This window comes from Carcharodon carcharias, chromosome 9 (genome assembly GCF_017639515.1).
Source record: "Carcharodon carcharias isolate sCarCar2 chromosome 9, sCarCar2.pri, whole genome shotgun sequence".
Lineage (NCBI taxonomy): Eukaryota > Metazoa > Chordata > Chondrichthyes > Lamniformes > Lamnidae > Carcharodon > Carcharodon carcharias.
In genome coordinates, this window is record NC_054475.1 from 67,650,148 (window position 1) to 67,669,702 (window position 19,555).

General features: G+C 44.2%; 1 protein-coding gene across 1 annotated transcript in view; it reads right to left on the reverse strand.

Moving 5' to 3' along the window:
• mybpha (myosin binding protein Ha) overlaps positions 1 to 19,555 on the reverse strand; it is an 86,563-nt gene that overhangs the window by 54,199 nt on the left and 12,809 nt on the right. The gene's annotated exons all lie outside the window — the stretch shown is intronic.

Sequence of the window (19,555 nt, forward strand, 5' to 3'; positions counted from 1 at the left end):
AGTAAGGGAAGTGAGTAAAACTGTGGCTGTTGTGAATGGAGTGGTCACTGTGCTCACTCAGGTTGTCTTGTAAAGGTGTTGTGTTCATAGCATTGTCATCACCAGCCTCATGAAAACTGAAGAGTCTCTCTTCAGGAATAAGATCAGGTGTATAGAGAGCTGCTGGGCACAGCAAACCTCAGGAGAGGTCTGAGGTTTAAAATTGGGAGCAATGTCAGACTTGACAGAGTGCAGAAAACAAACATTGAGGGAATTTGAAAAAGCAACGAGTAAACATAGAGGAGGAAGTTGTCATAAGGTGGGTCAGTGAGGATAAGTTACAGATAAATATTTTATTTAATCTACCTTTACCTTAGTCCTAGAGTCATAGTCATAGAGTTTTACAGTACAGAAAGAGGCCCTTTGGCCCATTGTGTCTGTGCCAGGCATCAAACACCTATCTATTCTGATCCCATTTTCCAGCACTTGGCCTGTAGCCCTGTGTGCAATGGTGTTTCACGTGTTCATCTAAATACTTCTTAAGTGTCGTGAGGTTTCCCAATTTTACCCCCCTTTCAGGCAGTGTGTTCCAGATACCTCCCACCCTCTGGGTGAAAAAAAAATCCCTCAAATCCCCTCTAAACCTCCTGCCCCTTACCTTAAATTTCTGCCCCCTGGTTACTGAACCCTCCACTAAGGGGAAAAGTTTCTTCCTATCTACCCTATTTATGCCCCTCATAATTTTGTATGCATCTATCCAGTCCCCCCTCAGCCTTTTCTGCTCTAAGGAAAACAGCCTATCCAATCTCTCTTTATAGCTGAAACACTCCAGCCCAGGCAACATCCTGGTGAATCTTCTCTGCACCTCCTCTAGTGCAATCACATCCTTCCTACAGTGTGGCGACCAGAACTGCACACAGTACTCCAGTTGTGGCCTGACTAAAACTTTATACAGCTCCAACATAGCCTTCCTCCTCTTATACTCTATGTCTCGGTTAATAAAGGCAAGTATCCCATATGCCTTCTTAATCACCTTATCTACCTGTCCTGCTGCCTTCAAAGATCTATGGACATGCACACCAAGATCCCTCTGATCCTCTATACTTCCTAGAGTCCTACCGTTCATCATGTGTTCCCTTGCCTTGTTAGTCCTCCCAAAATGCATCGCCTCACAATTTTCAGGATGAAATTCCATTTGCCACTGCTCTGCCCATTTTACCAGCCCATCCATATCATCCTGTAGTCTAAGGCTTTCCTCCTCGCTATTTACCACACCACCAATTTTCATGTCATCTGCAAACTTATTAATCATATCTCCTACATTCATATCTGGATCATTAATGCCCTAGATCCCGTGGGCTCTTACCTTCTTGACCAGTTTCCCATGTGGGACCTTGTCAAAAGCCTTATTGAAATCCATGCAGTTCAAGTACATCAACTGCACTGCCCTCATCCACACACCTAGTTACCTCCTCAAAAAAATTCAATCAAATTTGTTAGACATGATCTCCCCCTGACAAAGCCATGCTGACTATCCCTGATTATTCCCTGCCTCTCCAAGTGGAGATTAATCCTGCCTCTCAGAATTTTTTCCAGAAGTTTCCCTACCACTGATGTTAGACTCACTGGCCTATAGTTCCCTGGTTTATCTCTACCGCCCTTCTTGAATAACAGTACCACATTCGCTGTCCTCCAGTCCTCTGGCATGTCTCATTTGGCCAGAGATGATTTGAAAATTAATGTCAGGGCCCCTGCAATCTCCTCACTTGCCTCCCATAGCAACTTGGGATACATCTTATCTGGGCCTGGGGATTTATCCACTTTTAAGCCCGCTAAAACCATTAATACCTCCTCCCTTTCAATGCTAATTTGTTCAAGTATATCACAGTCCCCCTCCCTGATTTCTATACCTACATCGTCCTTCTTTATATTGAATACAGATGCAAAGTACTCATTTAAAACCTCACCAAGTATTCCGGCTCCTCACACAGATTGCCACTTTGGTCCCTAATGGGCCCTACTCTTTCCCTTGTTATCCTCTTGCCCCTAATATACTTATAAAATGCCTTTAGATTTTCCTCTATTTTACCCACCAGTGTTTTTTCATGTCCCCTCTTCTTCTCCTAATTTCTTTTCTAAGTTTTGAGCCCTTGGTATCTACCATAAGTTTCCCTTTTTTTCTTTATCCAATCCTATACATTTCTTGACATCCAGGGTTCTCTGGACTTGTTGGTCCCACCCTTCACCTTTATGGGAACATGTTGGCCCTGAACTCTCACTATTTCCTTTTTGAATGACTCCCACTACTCTGATGTAGATTTTCCTACAAGTAGCTGCTCCCAGTCCACTTTGGCCAGACCTGTCTTATCATATTGAAATCAGCCTTCTCCTAATTCAGAACCTTTATTTCTGGTCCATCTGTGTCCTTTTCCATCACTACCTTAAATCTTACTGAGTTATGGTCACTATCATTGAAATGCTCCCCGACTGACACTTCTACCACTTGCCCGGCTTTGCAGCTTAAAAGCATGCACACAAAGAGGAAATGGATGACTTCCAGACAATCAAGGAAGATTAGTGAGGGAGTCATTTCATTCTCTAACTGGCATTAAGTTCTGAGTGCTGGTGAGGATGATGGATCCCCTGGGAGTGCAGTCACAGCCAAGTCCTCAGCAGTTAGAAGAGTGAGAGGTGACTTAATTTAAACCTCTAAAGATCCCTGAGGGGTCTTGACAGGGGGGATCTGGAGAGGATGTTTCCTCTTGTGGAAGAATCTAGAACTTGGGGTGGATGTTTAAAAATAAGGGGTTGCCCATTTAAGACAGAGATGAGGAGAAACTTTTTTCTCAAAAGGTTGTGAATCTTTGGAACTCTCTTCCTCAAAAGGTGGTGGAAGCAGAGCCTTTGAATATTTTTAAGGCAGAGCTAGATAGATTCTTGATTAACAAGGGGGTGAAAGGTTATCGGGGGTAGGCAGGAATGTGGGGTTGAGGTTATAATCAGATCAGTCATGATTGTATTGAATGGTGGAGCAGGCTCGAGGGGCTGAGTGGCCTACTCCTGCTCCTAACTCGTATGTTTGTATGTTCCTATGTTCACTCCAGCTGGCTCAGAAATACAGGGGAACAGGAGGAAAATTGGGAAAGCAATAATGATAGGAGATTCAATAGTTAACAGACAAGCGTTTCTGCGACTGCAGATGTGACTCCAGGGTGGTATGTCTCCACCTCCCCAGTGTCAGTGCCCAGGATAGCATTGAATGCATATGGAATATTCTGAAGGGAAAGGGTGAACAGCAAGAGATCATGGTCCATTTTGGTGCCATGGGTTGAAAGAGGAATGCGGTTTTGCAGGTAGATTTTAGGGAGCTAGGAAAGAAATTAAAAATCAGAGATAGCAATTGCTGGATTACACCCATCGCCATATGCTGGGAAATGAATGTGAAGTTGCAGAGACGGTGCAGGAGAAAGGGCTATAGATTCCTGGGGCATTGGGACCAGTCTTGGGAGAGATGGGGCCTGTACAAGCCAGACGGTTTGCAGCACAGCAGGGACAGGGCCATTTTCGAGGCAGGAGGTTTGTCAGTGCTGTTGGAGAGGGTTTACATTATCTCAGCAGGAGAATTGGAGCCTGAGCACAGATTCAGAAGGAAGAGAAGCAAAGCTGCAAATGGAAGGCAGTAAGCAATTAAGGAAGGCAGAGAAAACAAAGGCTAGAAAATAAACAACAAAGGAGCTGTTCAGTGATGAATGGTATGTACTTCAATCCAAGGAGTCTAGTGAATAAGACAGATAGGGCAGGATTTTCCCATTGGTGACGGGGCCCGCTCACTGACGTGTAAAATGACGTGCGGTGATGTCGGGCGGAGCTCCCTACGTCACTGTGCCCCATTTAAATTTTCAGGAAAGTGGGGGCTCAGCAAAATCAGCTGTGCACCCGCCGACCTGTCAATGGCCAATTGAGGCCATTGAGAGAGCCATTTAGCTAATTAATGGACCTGCCCGTCCAACCTTAAGGTTGGCAGACAGGCCAGGAGCCCCAGCAGGAGTTAGAAAAAGCATGAAACCTCATTCACGGGCGGGATAAGGTTTCATGTGGGTTTGAAAAAATTTTATTAAAGTTTTAAAAAAAAATTATGGGCATGACCCAACTCATGTGACAGTGTCACATGAGGGGACATGTCAGGATTTTTTTTCTATTTTTAATATTTGTGACAGAACAGCCAATCTCCCTGAGGCAGCACCTAGCCTCAGGGAGATGACTGCGCTCTTTTGTGCGCATGCTTTCGGGTTTAGGGATACCCCCTCCTCGCCCACACAGGGAGCACATAGGTCCGTCCATGTTAAATGGTGCCGCACCCCTGATCGAGGGTGCCGATTGGAAGCACACCTGTGCGCGCCCACAGTTCAACTTTGTCCCCACCGGAGGGAATATCCTGCCCATAAGCAGAGGGCACAGTTAGACACTTGGCAGTTTGGTATCATAGCTCTTACTGAGATATAATTTAAAGAAGGAACAGGGATTAGGCTGGCCATAGAAAAGGACAGAGAACAATCCAGAGCAGGGATAATTAATTGGGGGAAAGCCAACTTCAATGGGATGAGAATGTATCTGAGTTGAATGAGTTGGAATCAAATGTTAGCAGAAAAAATAGTGGCTGATCAATGGGCCACCTTCAAAGAAAAAGTATTGCAGGAAATGTCAAGGTATATTCCCTTGTAGGGGAAAGGAAGGACAAATAAATCCAGAACACCCTGAATGACACGAGAGATAGAGATGAAGATGAAAAGGAAGAAATGCGGGTACAACAGATGTCAGGTAGAAAATACAATGGAGAATCAGGCTCAGTATAGAAGGACCAGAGAGGAAGGGAAAAAATCTAATAAGAAAAGCAAGGAGAGAGCATGAAAAGAGGCTGACAACGAACATGAAAGGGAGTCCCAAGGTTTCTATATATATATAAGCCTATAAATAATAAAAGGGTGGCAAAAGAAAGAGTAGGGCTGATTCAGGATAAAAATAGAGGACTTGCATGTGGAGGTAGGAGAAATAGCAGAGGTATTAAATGAGTACTTTGCATCTGTTTTTACAAAGGAAGAAGATGCTACCCAGGCCAAGATGAGGGATGAGATAATTGATACACTTGAAGAATTTACAATTGAGAAGGAGGAGGTTTTAGAGAGGCCATCGACTTAAAATAGATAAGGCACCAGGACCAGATGTGATGCATCCAAGGGAAGTGAAAATGGAAATTGCTAGACACTTGTGATAATTTTCTAGACAAAGGGGAGGTGCCAGAGGACTGGATAATTGTGAATATTGCATCCTTGTTCAAAAAAGGGATGCAAGGATAAAGCCAACTACTACAGACCATAGGTTTGATTTCAGTATAGGGAAACATCTAGAAACTATAGTTTGGGATAAAATCCATAATCACTTAGACAAGTGCAGGATAAAAGGGAAAGTAGACATATGGATGAGAAATTGGCTGAGGGACAGGAAACAGAGAGTAGTGATAAATGGTTGCTTTTCTGATTGGAGGATGGTTTGTAGCGGAGTTCCTCAGGGGTCAGTGTTGAGACTCTTGCTCTTCCTGATATATATTAATGACCTACATTGTAGCATTCAGGGCATGATTTCAAAATTTGCAGATGACACAAAGATTGGAAGCATTGTCATTTGTGATGAGGATGGTCTTGAACTTCAAAAGGATATTGGTGGAATGGGCAGACAAATGACAGATGAAGTTCATTGCAGGGAAGTGTGAGGTGATTAATTTTGGAAGGAAGAATATGGAGAGATGGTATAAAATAAAGGGAGAAACTCTGAAGGAGGTGCAGGAACAGAGGGATATTGGTGTATATGTACATAAGTCATTGAAGATGGCAGGGTATATTGAGAGAGCAGTTAATAAAGCATATTGTATATTAGGCTTTAGTAATAAGGGCATTGAGTACAAGAGTGAGGAGATCATGTTGAACTTGTATAAGACACTAGTTAGGCCTCATCTGGAGAACTGCATCCAGTTCTGGGCACCAGACTTGAGGAAGGATGAGAAGGCATTGAAGAGAGTACAGAGGAGATTCACAAAAATGATTCCAGGGTTAAAGAACTGTAGCTATGAGGATAGATTGGAGAGGTTGGGACTCTTTTCCTCAGAGAAAAGAAGGCTGAGAGGAGACATGATTGAAGTATTCAAGATCCTGAGGGGTATGGACAGGGTAAATAGTGAGAAATTGTTCACAGTCAAAGGTGCATCAGGAACCGCAGGGCATAGATTCAAAATAATTGCCGAAGAGAGTAAATGTGATGTAAGGAAACATTTTTTCTCCCAGAGGGTGGTTGGAGTCTGGAATGAACTTCCTGAGAGGGTGGTGGAGGCAGATTTGATCGAGGTATTCAAGAGGGAATGGATTCTGTCATGAAGCTATTAATGTACATAATTTTATTGGAATTTATTTATTTTTAAATAGAAGTTTAGTCTGTGGACATGTCTGTGTGTCTTAATTGGATTAAACCCCAGCTAGTATGGGTGCTTTGATGTATAGTAGTTTTGAAATGTAAACAGAGGTAGAGGTACATTTGCATTTCGTTGAAAGGCTGGGAGTGAAATCTTGCACCCAGCTAGTAGACACCAAGCAATGTTTATATTATTTATTATTAATAAATACTAATAAAATTGGTACTGTAAAAGAAGTTCAAATGGCCTGGTGATACAATGAGAATTTACATTCATAGAGAAGTGCTGGGTATAACAGAAGGGAGTTTGTGTGTGCAAGAGGGAGGCATGTAAGATCAAAGCGTGTAAGCCTACAACTGTCTGCAAAGGAACCAAATTGAAAGGAGCCTCATTTTGAATTTGTAAGGTGAAAATGCTTTGCCTGGTGTCTGGTTAAGTCTATTGGTTATTGTTGCCTTAACAGAGATTAATTTGAGAATTTGCTAAAAGTTACGATAGTAGTAATTTATAGCCATGTGTATGTGTTTAATTTGCTTTAAATTAATAAATGTCCCATTTAGTTTGATACAAAAACCTCTGGAGAACTGGTGATCTTATTCCTGAATTTAGAACTGCAACACAAAACATACCAATTGAAAATATAGGTTATGACAGTTGTTTAAAGTTTCCCTCTTGGATTTTAAATAACTCAGCCTTTACCAGCTGCTGGGTCATAACGCTTCCTCCTGCACTGTTAAGATTCTGTGATTCTGTGGATGGAAGCTCAACATTTTGGGTTCTGGGGTCTTCAGACAGGAAAGAGAGGGGCTAGAAAAGTAGGGCGTGGGTCGCAATATTGGACAAAGAAACAATTACAGCTGTGAGGAGGGCTAGTATCCCACATGGAACATCAAATGAGGCCATATGGGTTGAACTGAGGAACAGAAAAGGGGCAACCACACTGCTGGGATTGTTCTATACACCCCACCGTACTCTGCGCCACTGCAACCCCACCCCCCCACCCCCCCCGCCCCCAGCCCCCCCAAAAAAGCCAGAGAGAGATAGAGGAGCAAATGTGTATGCAAATTGCTGAGAAATGCAGAAACAACAGGGACAGTGATGGTAAGGGATTTTACTTTCCCTAATATTGACTGGGATAGATTCACTGTAAATAGTGCAGAGGATACAGAATTCCTAAAATACCTTCAGGGAACTTTTTTTTTAGCCAATGCGTAGGAATCACAACAAAAGAAGAGCCAGTTCTGGAGTTAGTTTTAGGAAATGAATCTAGGCAGGTGGAAAGGATATCACTGGGAGAGCAAGAGTGGTCTGGAAACAGCTTCTTGAAGGTAAATCAGCATCAGAGCAGTGAGAGGTATTCAAAGAGGAACTTAAAGAGGGTCCAGAACAAATATGTTCCCACAAAGAAAAGGGATGAGACTCTCAACTCTAGACCTCCTAGATATGAAGCACATACAGATTAGGATAAAACAAAAAAGGAAATTTATGTCAGATGCCAAGAACTTGCTACTGAATTAAGCCAAGAGAGAAGTGCAGGATGAACTTAAAATAAGAAATTAGGAAAGCAGAGAGAGGTCATGATAAAATATTGGCAGGTAAACCCAAGATGTTTTAAAGAACATAAAGAACAAAAGGATAACTAAGGAAAGAATAGAGCCAAATAGAGACTAAAAAGCCATGGTTTGCCTGAGCAGCAGTGATCCCTATATTGGTGCCAATGACATAGGTAAAAAGAAGGATGAGGTCCTGAAAGCAGAATATAGGGAGCTAGGAAATAAATTAAAAAGCAGAACCTCAAAAATAGTAATCTCAGGATCACTCCCAGTGCTATGTTCTAGCGAGACCAGGAATAGGAGAATAGACCGATGAATGCATGGCTGGAGAGATGGCATAGGAGGGCAGGCAAAAAGGGAAAGGAGGTGGGGTGGTGATGTTAGCTAGGGATGAAATCAGTGTGATAGTGAGAGAGGATATTGGCTCAGAAAATCTGTGTGTAGAATCAGTCTCGGTGGAGCTAAGAAGCAACAAGAGGTGGAAAACATTAGAGGGAGTTGCCTATAGGTCCCCAAACAGGAGTAATAAGTTAGGGGATGGCATTAAAATTAGAGATGCATGTAACAAGAGTTCTGCAGTAATCATGGGTGACTTTAATCTACATATAGACTGGGCAAACCAAATTTGCAATAAGACTGTGATGGGTGAACTCCTGGTTTATGTACGAGGTGGTTTTTAAGACCAGCATGTCGAGGAACTGACGAGGGAAAAAGTTATTTTAGGTTTCGTATTGTGCAATGAGAAGGGGTTAATTAATAATCTGTCGAAGGGTCATGAGGACTCGAAACGTCAACTCTTTTCTTCTCCGCCGATGCTGCCAGACCTGCTGAGTTTTTCCAGGTAATTCTGTTTTTGTTTTGTAATTAATAACCTTGTTGTGCGGGGTCCTTTAGGGAACAGTGACCATGATAGAATTCATCATTAGGATGGAAAGTGAAATAGTCTGATCCGAAACTAGGGTCCTAAATCTAAACAAAGGAAACCATGGAGGTATGAGGTGTGAGTTGGCTAAGATAGATTGGGGAACTTCATTAAGAGGCATGATGGTAGATAGACAATGGCCAATATTTAAGGAACTATTGCATCAGTTATACATTCTTTTCTGGTGAAAAAGACAACAGAAAAAGTGGCCCAACTATGGCTAACAAAAGAAGTTAAGGATAGTATTAGATCCAAAGAGGAGTCATATAATGTTGCTAGAAAAAGTAACAAACCTGAAGCTTGGAAACAGCAAAGGATTCAGCAAAGGAGGACCAAGAGATTGAGGAAGAGGGGAAAAATAGAGTATGAGAGTAAACTTGGAAGGAACATAAAAGAGGACTGTAATAGCTTCTATAAGTATGTAAAAAGAAAAAGATTAGTGAAGACAAATGTAGGTTCCTTACATTCTGAAATGGAAGAATTTATAATGGAGAACAAGGAAATGGCAGAGCAATTAAACAATTACTTTAACAAAAACAAAAATAGCTAGAAAAACTCAGCAGGTCTGACAGCATCTGCGGAGAGGAATAGTTAACGTTTCGAGTCCGTATGACTCTTCATCAGACTCAAACAATTACTTTAGTTCTGTCTTTACGGCGGAAGATACAAATAACTTCCCAGAAATACTGGGGAACCAAGGATCTAATGAGATGGAGGGATTGAAGGAAATTAGTTTTACTAAAACAATAGTGCTGGAGAAATTAATGGGACTGAAAGCCGATAAATCCCCAGGGCTCGATAATCCACATCACAAGATACTAAAGGAGATGGCCATGGAAATAATGGATGCATTGCGTCTCATCTTCCAAAATTCTGTAGATTCTGAAACAGATTGGAGGAAAGCAAATGTAAGCCTACTTTTAAAAAAGGAGGGAGGGAGAGAACAGGGAATTACAGACCGGTTAGCCTAACATCAGTCCTAGGGAAAATGCTAGAGTCTATTATAAAGGATGTGATAACAGGACACTTAGAAAATATCAATGGGGATTAGACAAAGTCAGCATGGATTATTAAAGGGAAATCATTTTTGACAAACCAACTCGAGTTTTTTGAAGATGTAACTATCAAAATAGATGTCGTGTATTTGGATTTTTAGAAAGCTTTTGATAATGTCCCACATAAGAGATTAGTGTGTAAAATTAAAACACAAAGGATTGGGGTAATATATTGGCATGGATTGAGAATTGGTTAGCAGACAGGAAATAGAGAGTAGGAATAAACTGGTCTTTTTCAGATAGGCAGGCTAGTGGTGTGCCATAGGGATCAGTGCTTGGACCCCAGCTATTCAAAATATATATCAATGATTTGGATGAGGGAACCAAATGTATTATTTCCAAATTTGCTGATGACACAAAACTTGGTGGAACATGAATGATGAGGAGGGTGTTGGGAGGTTTCAAGGCTACTTAGACAGGTTGTGTGAGTGGGCAAATGCATGGCAGATGCAGTACAACAATAAGTGTGAAGTTATCCACTTTGAAAGAAAAAACAGAATGGCAGGGTTTTACTTAAATTGTGATAGATTGGGGAAATGTTGATGTACAAAGGGATCTGGGTTCTTGTACACTGGAAGCAAGCATGCAGGTGCAGCAAGCAGTTAAGAAGGTAAATGGTATGTTGGCCTTCACTGCGAGAGGACTTAAGTACAGGAACAAGGATGTCTTACTGTAGCTATACAGGGCCTTGGTGAGACCACACCTGGATATTGTGTGCAGCTTTGGTCTTCTTACCTAAGAAAGGATATTCTTGCCGTAGAGGGAATGCAGCCAAGGTTCACCAGACTGATTCCTGGGATAGAAGGATTATTGTATGAGGAGACATTGGGCCGACTAGTGGTGTTTAGAAGAATGAGCGGGGATCTCATTGGAACGTATAGGCCTGTTTTTTCCCTTGGTGGTGGGTGCGATTGGCGGGCCCACGACCAGTCGGGAAATGGATCATCTCCCACGACTGGCCCCCAACCGCGATTTCATGCTGGCTGGCCAATTAAGGCCCGCCCAGCATGAACCATGTCCTTCCAGTGGTCAGGAAGGGGTGGTTGGGGCAGGGGCCTGTTGGCTGCCGAGTCCAATGGTGACCCAGCGGGCGGTTTAAAAATGGCACAGGCAGCTCCTTGGAGGCTGCCAGGGAAGAAATTATTTACAGCCTTGTGAACACTGAAGTTCTGGCATCAAGTGCGGCTGGACACGGCAGGCGGGAGGACAGGTCAGGTGGGTACTTGACCCCTCGGTTTTCGGATGAGTGCCTCACGGTCCTCCTGGAGGGGGCAGCTACTAGGAGGGAGCACCAGGGTCAGCAGGCTGTCTCCAATGCTGTTATCAGTGAGGGGGGAGCACTAAGACGTAGCACATGCAAAAGTAAGTTTAAGGCACCATGAACACAAGAGGGACTGGTCACAGGTGACCTTCTGTTGTGAAATGTTTTGTTTATGTTTACTGGTCTGGGAATTAAGACCAGGGAAGGTGATGTTAATTTTTTGGATTGTCAGAATTAGATAAGTTTTGTTTTTGTTGTAATGGCCTGAGTATGTTTCAGCTTTGTATTTTTTGGTGCAGGGTACCCCAGTATGTAATGCTGGAAGTGAGTGGCTCTAAACTTTATTGCACTGAGCGGACTTTGGTTTCAAATGAAAGGGTCATTTCAGACACCCGGGATGGAGGCGGCAGCCCTGCCATGAGGTGTAAACAGATCTTTGGCAGCCTAGCTGAAGGGGCGTTGGATCAAAGCATCCCTGGTGTTCCTGCCTCCCTGGAGGTTATCAAGGTCTGCCTCCATGCCCTCAGTGTTCTCACCGTGCTCATCTTCTGACTCACTACTGGATTCATCCTCTGGGGCCTGTGGAGCTGCTTTAAAATCCTCTCCCTCCAGTGGGTCCCCACTTGACAGTGCCAGGTTGTGGAGAGCACAGCATGCAACCACTATCAGTGACACCAGCTCTCGGGGGTATTGTAGTGCTCCCCCGAATGGTCCAGGCATTGCCTCTGTTCTCTGTTCGGCACCTGGCACCTGGGAGTGCCTCAGGATATAAAGATCATGGGAGCTGCCAGGGTACCTTGCACAGACTTACAGAATCTGTATCCTGTGGTCACACACACTATCTGAACATTCATAGAGTGGAATCCATTCTTGTTGATGTAGGCAATCGACTCACCCGCTGGCGCCTTGATGGCCACATGTGTGCAGTTGATGGCACCTTGGACGCGGGGGAACCCGGCAATCACTGCAAAGCCTCTGGCTCGCTCAGCCTGGCTGGCCTCGTCCGTACAGAAAGGAATAAATGTCATTACCCACCTGAACAGAGCTTCTGTCACCAGCTTGACGCAACTGTGGACAGCTTATTGGGAGACTTCACACAAATCCCTCACTGATCCCTAGAAAGAGCCGGAGGCATAGAAGTTGAGGGCAACTGTGATCCTCAAAGCCACTGGCATGGGGTGCCCACCCACATAGTCGGAGTTGATCTCAGGCCCAATCATCTGACAAATGGAGGCCACGCTCTCCCTGGAGAGGCAGAGCCTCCTTCGGCACTGTACCTCAGACATATTGAGGTAGCTTCTTCGCCACCTGTAAACCCTGGCAGAAGGATGGTGGTGTCTTCTGCAGCCCCGAAAGCCTTAGACTACCTGCTGGCCCTGCGCCCCTTGTGCCTGCGCCTCTCCTCCCACAGGTCCCTTCCCTCAAAGCTGAATAGGGATACCTGGCCTCCTCTCCCTTCTGCCCCTCTCCTCCTCCTCAGAAGAGGTGCCTCCAGCAGAGACCACAATCCCCATTCCCAGGGTAAGGGAAGGCTGTCTGATACCTGGAAGGGTCCACACTGTCTGAATCCTCCGGGGGCCTTGGAGACACAAAGGAGTCCTGAAATGAAGCTGGGAAATGCTAAGACTGAAGCTCAGAACAGAGATGAAGCTGCTAAGTTCAAATAAGCCACCAGCAGCAAACTATCTCCTAAACTCCTCACTACTCTCACTGGCAATGCTGCTGACCCTTTTTATCCAGCCCATGGATGAGGTTTTGCAAAATGTGGGCTGCCTGCCTGCCCATTTTACTCATGCGACAAGCATAAAATCACACAGGCAACGTAAAATCTGGTTCAACTGGGTTTTTAATGGCCTGAAGTGGCCTTTTAATTGATGGCGGGCGTGGCTCCAACACCTGCACACACCGACCTGAAGATTGCGCGCATGCAGGATGATGTTGGGATGCTCACCTGTTGTCTTCTCACGCTATTTTACACCCGATTGAGGCGAGCGTGTGCCCACCCACAAGGCCTAAAATTCTAGCCCATAAAATTCTGACAGGGCTGGACAGACTGGATACAGAGATGATGTTTCCTCTGGCGAGGGGTACAGAGCAAGGGGTCACAATCTCAGGATATGGGGTAGACAATTTAGTGCTGAAATTAGGAGAAACTTCTTCACTCAGAGGGTGGTGAACCTGTGGATTTCTCTATCAGAGAAAGCTGTGGAAGCCAAGTCACTGAATATATTTAAGAAGGAAATAGATAGATTTCTGGACTCTAAAGGTGTCAAGGAGTATGGGGAGAGAGTGGGTGTATGGCGGTGAGTTAGAGCATCAGTCATGATCATATTGAATAGTGGAGCAGGCTCAAAGGGCTGAATGACCTTCTCCTGCTCCTATTTTCCATGTTTCTAAATGCCACCAGTGGTACCTTCACAAGATCCTCCAAAACCAGTGTCAAGAAACATGATACAACAGCAGCACGCTCTCCCAAGCCATCATACCCAGCATCGAGGCGCTAATCACTCAAAACCCAGCTCTGCTGGGTGGGACATGTCGCTCATATCTCTGACACCAGATTCCCGAAGCAACTGCTCCGCTCAGAACTTTGTTAAGACAGGAGACTCCCAAAAAGTCAGCGGAAATGCTATAGGGATATCCTCAAAGCATCCCTGAAGAGGTCAAACATCCCCGACAACTCACGGGGTCACTGGCTTGTGACCAACCAAAATGGAGAAGGTTCTTTCAGGAATTTATCCTCACTGATATCTGGGTAATTCACGTTAGGGTAAACGGTAAGGAGGAATTTCTAAAGTGTGTTCAGGAATTTCTTTGATCAGTGTGATCGGTTGATCCTTTCAAGGTGTGATGCTGGAGAATGAGGTGGGCCAAGTGGACCAAGCGTCTGCAGGTAAGAGTGACCACTGTATCATAATGTTCCAATTAGTAATGGAGAAGAGCAAGGAACAGTCTAATGGAGAACATCTAAATTGGAAGAAGGTTAACTTCAATGGGACGAGAGGGGATCTAGCCAGGGTAAAATGGAACTGAAGACTGACAGAAAAAACTGTATCAGAACAATGGGTGATCTTCATGGAGGAGATATTTGAGATACATATTTGGAACGTTCCCAAGGGTGAAAGGAAGGGAACCAAAGCCAGTGGTCTTTGATATAATGAAACAAGAGGGTGTATGATGCATGTCAGGTGAGTTCTTCTAGCAAGAATAAAGTTAAATACAATAGGTTGAGAGGGAAAATAAGACTGACCAAGGGAGAGATCAGTATTTGCTAAGCGAGAGGGTGCTGATAAAATGTCAGTCGAAATAAAGCATTCGGTGAATATTGATCAATAGGATGTACAGGAAAGGCTGGCTTAGAGTAGATAAGTTGTCTGGTTTGGTCTGAACGGCTAGCATCCCAGGATTGCTGGGATGTGCTAAAGGAAGTGGGAGTTCAGGATGATCTATGTTTTATTAACTGCTCTCTCAAGCTGCCTGGCCACTTTCAATGATTTGTGCTCATATACACCCAGGTCTGTTTACTCCTGTGTCCTCTTTAGAATTGTCTCTTTATTTCATATTGCCTTTCCTCAGTCTTGCTGCCAAAATGAACCTCTCGCGCTTCTCTGCACTAAATTTCATCTGCCATGTGTCCACCTGTTCCACAGCCACTCCAGGTCCTCTTGAAGTTTATCACTTAGCAAAGTGCAGGGAATCTTGGGCTTTGTGAATAGAGGTATTGAGTACAAAAGCAGGGAAGATATGCTGAACATTCATACAGCTCTAGTTACATCACAACTAGAGTATTGAGTCCAGTTCTGGTCACCACACTTCAGGAAGGATGTGAGGGTCCTTGAGCGGGTACAGGGGAGATTTACCAGAATGGTTCCAGGGATGAGGGATTTTAGCTACAAGATTAGGTTGGAGAAGCTGGGGTGGTTCTCCTTGGAGCAAAGGAGACTGAGGAGAGGTCTGATAGAGGTGGACACGATAATGATAATGTATACCTTCAGCTAAGGTAGACAGAGAAAAGCTGGTCTCATTAGCTGATTGTACAAGGGAAAAAAATTATGATTTTGGGCAGAACAGGGGGATGTGAGGAAGAGCTTTCTTTATGTTGTACCTGGAACTTGCAGCCTTCAGTGAAAGTGGAGGTAATAAATGATTTCAAAAGGAAATTGGATGGAACTTGAGGGAAATAAACTTAGGGGGTAATGGGGATAGAGCGAGGGAATGGGACTGACTGGATTGCTCCATGGGAGCCAGCATGGATATGATGGACTGAGTGGCTTCCTTCTGTGCCATAAAGACTCTATGGCCAGAATTTTTTGCTTGGTGTGTGGGCATGCAACCGACATGCTCGAATGTAAAATGATGCATGATGATGTCAGGCGAGCATCCCGATGCAACTGCGCACTCGCGTGATATTTCGGTTGGTGGGCAGCCAGGGGAGTTGGCAGCGCGTCCTCTGACATTTAGGTGGCCTATTAAGGCCCTGAACCAATTCATTGAGTGGAATTTTTCACTGCCCATCCAACTGTTCGGTTGGTGGGCAGGCGAAAAGGCCAAAGCCTTTGCATTTTTGGCGAGATGAGGTTTCCACTAGTGACTAAAAAAAATGTAAAACTTTTTGCACTCCTCTTTAACATGCCCCTGCTCATGTGATAGAGTCACAGGATGGGACATGTTTTCATTATCTTTCATTTCTTTATTTTGAGTGCTGAATACCTTCAGCCCCCTGAGACAGCTCTGTGCACGCATAAGCGCGCATGCGTGAACTTCAGTGCTCGCGCTCCTCCCGCCCCCACCCCGGCAGCGATGAGCACTGCAGCACGCATTTCACGCTGGCTGGCTGTTAATTGGCCAGTGTGAAATCGCAGTCAGTACCCAATCGTGGGTCGCGGTGGGCTTCCCGGTTGCTCCCGGGCACACCCGCCACGGCTGCCCAATGAGGGCAAAATTCTGCCTTATGACTCTGATATGATTAAGGAGTTTGGAGATGTCACAAAAATTGGTTGTGTGTTTGATAATGAAGAAGAAAGCTGGAGACTGCAGGGAGATAGCAATGGACAGATCAGGTGGGCAGAAAAGTGACAAATAGAATTCAATCTGGAGAAGTGTGAGGTAATGAGTTTGGGGAGGGCAAACAAGGCAATGGAATACACAATGAATGGTGGGATACAGAGAAGTGTAGAGGAACAGAGGGTCCTTGGAATACATGTCCACAGATCCCTGAAGCTAACAGGACAGGTAGATAATCTGGTCAAGAAGGTTTTTGGGATATATTCCTTTATCGGCAAGCATAGATTATAAGAGCAAGGTGGTTATGCTGGAACTGCATAAAACACGAGTTAGACTGCAGTTAGTACAGTTCTGGTCATTCTATTACAGGAAGGATGTGATTGTATGAGAGAGGATTCAGAGGAAATTTGAGATGTTATCTGGAATGGTTAATGTTAGCAATGAGGAAAAAGATTGGATAGGCTGGGGTTGTTTTCTTTGGAACAGAGGAGGCTGAGGGGAGATTTAATCGAGGTGAATAAATTTGAGGGGCCCTGATAGAGTGGATAAGAAGGACTTATTTCCATTAGCAGAGAGGACAATAACACAGGAACATTGGCTTAAAGTAATTGGTAGAGGGTTAGAGAGGAGTCAGGGAGTAATTTGTATCACCCAGAGGGTGGTGGAGGGCCTGGAATTTGCTGCCTGAAAGGGTGGTAGAGGCAAAAGCCCCTTTTGCATTTAAAGAAACAATTGGAAGTGCACTGAGGTGCCGTAATTGTTAGGAAGATATAATAATTCTCATAATATTATTGGAAGTTTTTGTAAAATAGAATAATAGTGGGATGTGTCTATATGTGTCTGTGTCTATATATGTGTGTGTATAAGCCTTAATTAAATTCGAGGCAGCTAGTCTGGGTGTTTTGATGTAAGAAGAGAAGTTAGGTTTGAAATGTTAATTAGGTAAACATGGGGAAGTTTAGAAACATAGGTGTCAAGGGAACATTTGTATTTCTAAATAAACCAGATAGATTGTTTTCAAAAGAGGGAGTGAAAGAGGTGTAGTTTAGAAAGTTATTTTTCTCAAATATTACTGGTAAAACTTAATGCTATGAGAGGTTTTTATTATCAGGAAGATAACGTCCAAAAGCATAGTGAAACAATGGGTATTTGCATTCTAAGATGGAGATATGTATAAAGGGGAGAAGACGGTGTGTAAGGGAAGGCATTTTAAGATCTTACAAATATGAAATCCTTCAGCATTTATGCCTCAAGCTGCTGTCTTCAAAGGACTGAAATTAAGAAAACTCATTTTGCATTTGACTGGTTCAGGGTATCATGTTTCTTTGCCTGGATCTTTTAAAATCTATGTGTCTTACTGTTCCTTAATGAAAGTGTAACTGGGAGTTAGATTGATTAGGGGATTTACAAGTTATCATAATAGTAATTTGTAGATCTATGTATGTATTTAAAAATTATTTCTCTTATTAATAAATGTTTAATATAGTTTTATAAAAAACCAATAAGACTTGGTCTTATTACTACTGAATTCAAGACACACATCTCGAAATTTATACAAACTGCAAAACAAGTTGTGGCAGTTGTTTCAAGTTTCTCTTTGGGATTTGAACGACTCAGCATTTACCACCGGCTGTGCCAGAACAGTAACCTACAGAGTTACAGACCCAGAACTGGAAGGTGGGATTGGAATGGAGAGCTCTTTTTTGGTGTGTACATGGTAGGCTGAATGATCTCCTCCCATGTCACAATGCCCCCACCTCCCCAACCTGGATATTTGCAGGCGGGGAGGGTACATAAAATAGGGCGGGTGGTGAGCCCACCATCTTCCTGTCCATTCCTGAACTGTGCTCCATAATACAGTGGATGGTTAAGACATCAGCCAACCTGCCCGCCCTTAGGCTTATTGAGGCCCTTAACTAATCAATTAGTGGCCAGTTAAGGGCCTGTTTCCACCCCCGCCACAATGAAATTTGTGACTGAGAAAGGTGGAGTGAAGGGGGCCAGCTTGCTTCACTATCTCAAGTTAAAAGGCAGGAAGAAAGTTGGGGGTTGTACTTTGGGGGTGCCCTGTTCCCAGTTAGGACACCCGCCTAAGATGTTATCCCCCCTTTGCGACTCCCCCTCCCCCCCAGCCTCTAAAACCAGACCCCCAACTACCACCCCCATTCCTAGGGTCCCCAATTCCTCCCCTCCAAGAAACCAAGAATCCCAGATTCAGCTCTAAATCCGGTTACCATGGATCATCTCTTCAGGGCTGCTTGTAGTACCAGCAGCAGCCACTACTGGGTTCTGGCGTTGCTGGAGCTACTAAGTTGGCTGGCATCCCAATGGTGGGTCTTCCTTTTCCTGAGGGGTGGGAGTCCCACAATTACCCCATTAAAGCCACCCCCAGTATATTAACACTGCGGGGCAGTGTTTTTGCTTTCTTAAAGTCAGTCGGTTCGTGACCGACTTTACTATTGGTGGGGTGGAGCAATAGGCACCCCTCTATAAAATTCCATGTTTTTGTGGTTGGCCCACTCTTTGACCTGCCCACCAAACTAGCCTACTCATTGGCACACCATATTGACTCACTCCTTGAGCCCCCCACACTGACCCACACTTTAACCACCCCCCAATATTGATCCATGCTTTGACTCCCCTATCATGACCCTCTCTTTGACTGCCCCAGTTGATCCACATTGACCCCTTCAGCACTTTGACCTATTCTTTGAGTCCCCCCCAATGTTGACCCATTCTTTAACCTGCCTAAGTTGCCCCACTCCATAACACCCACATGTTGACCATATCCTTAACCACCATATTCATGTTTTCTTTGAACCCCACCACATTGACCCACTCTTTCACTTCCCCATGTTGACCTGCACTTTGATCTTCCCAAGTTGACCCATTCTTTCACCTTCTTCATTTTTTTTACCCTCTTCATTTCAGTGCTAAATGGCTTACCCCTCAGGGATGCTTATTGCTGGCACTTGTGTGGTGTGAATGTTACTTGCCACTTATCAGCCCAAGCCTGAATGTTTTCCAGGTCTTGCTGTATGTTGGCATGGGCTGTTTCAGTGCCTGAGGAGTTGCAGATTATGATTGAACGTAATTCTGCTGCTTCTGACGACCCACAAAACCTCATGGATGCCCAGTTTTGAGCTGCTTGATTTTTTCTGAATCTTGACCTATTCTTTGACCCCCCCATATGGATCTGTTGTTTGAACCACATTGTTGCTCAACTCTTTTATCCCACAGCCTTGTCCCACTCTTTGACCGTCCACCCATGTTGACCCACTCTTTGAACTCCACCCACCCCCCCCCAAGCTGGCCACTCTT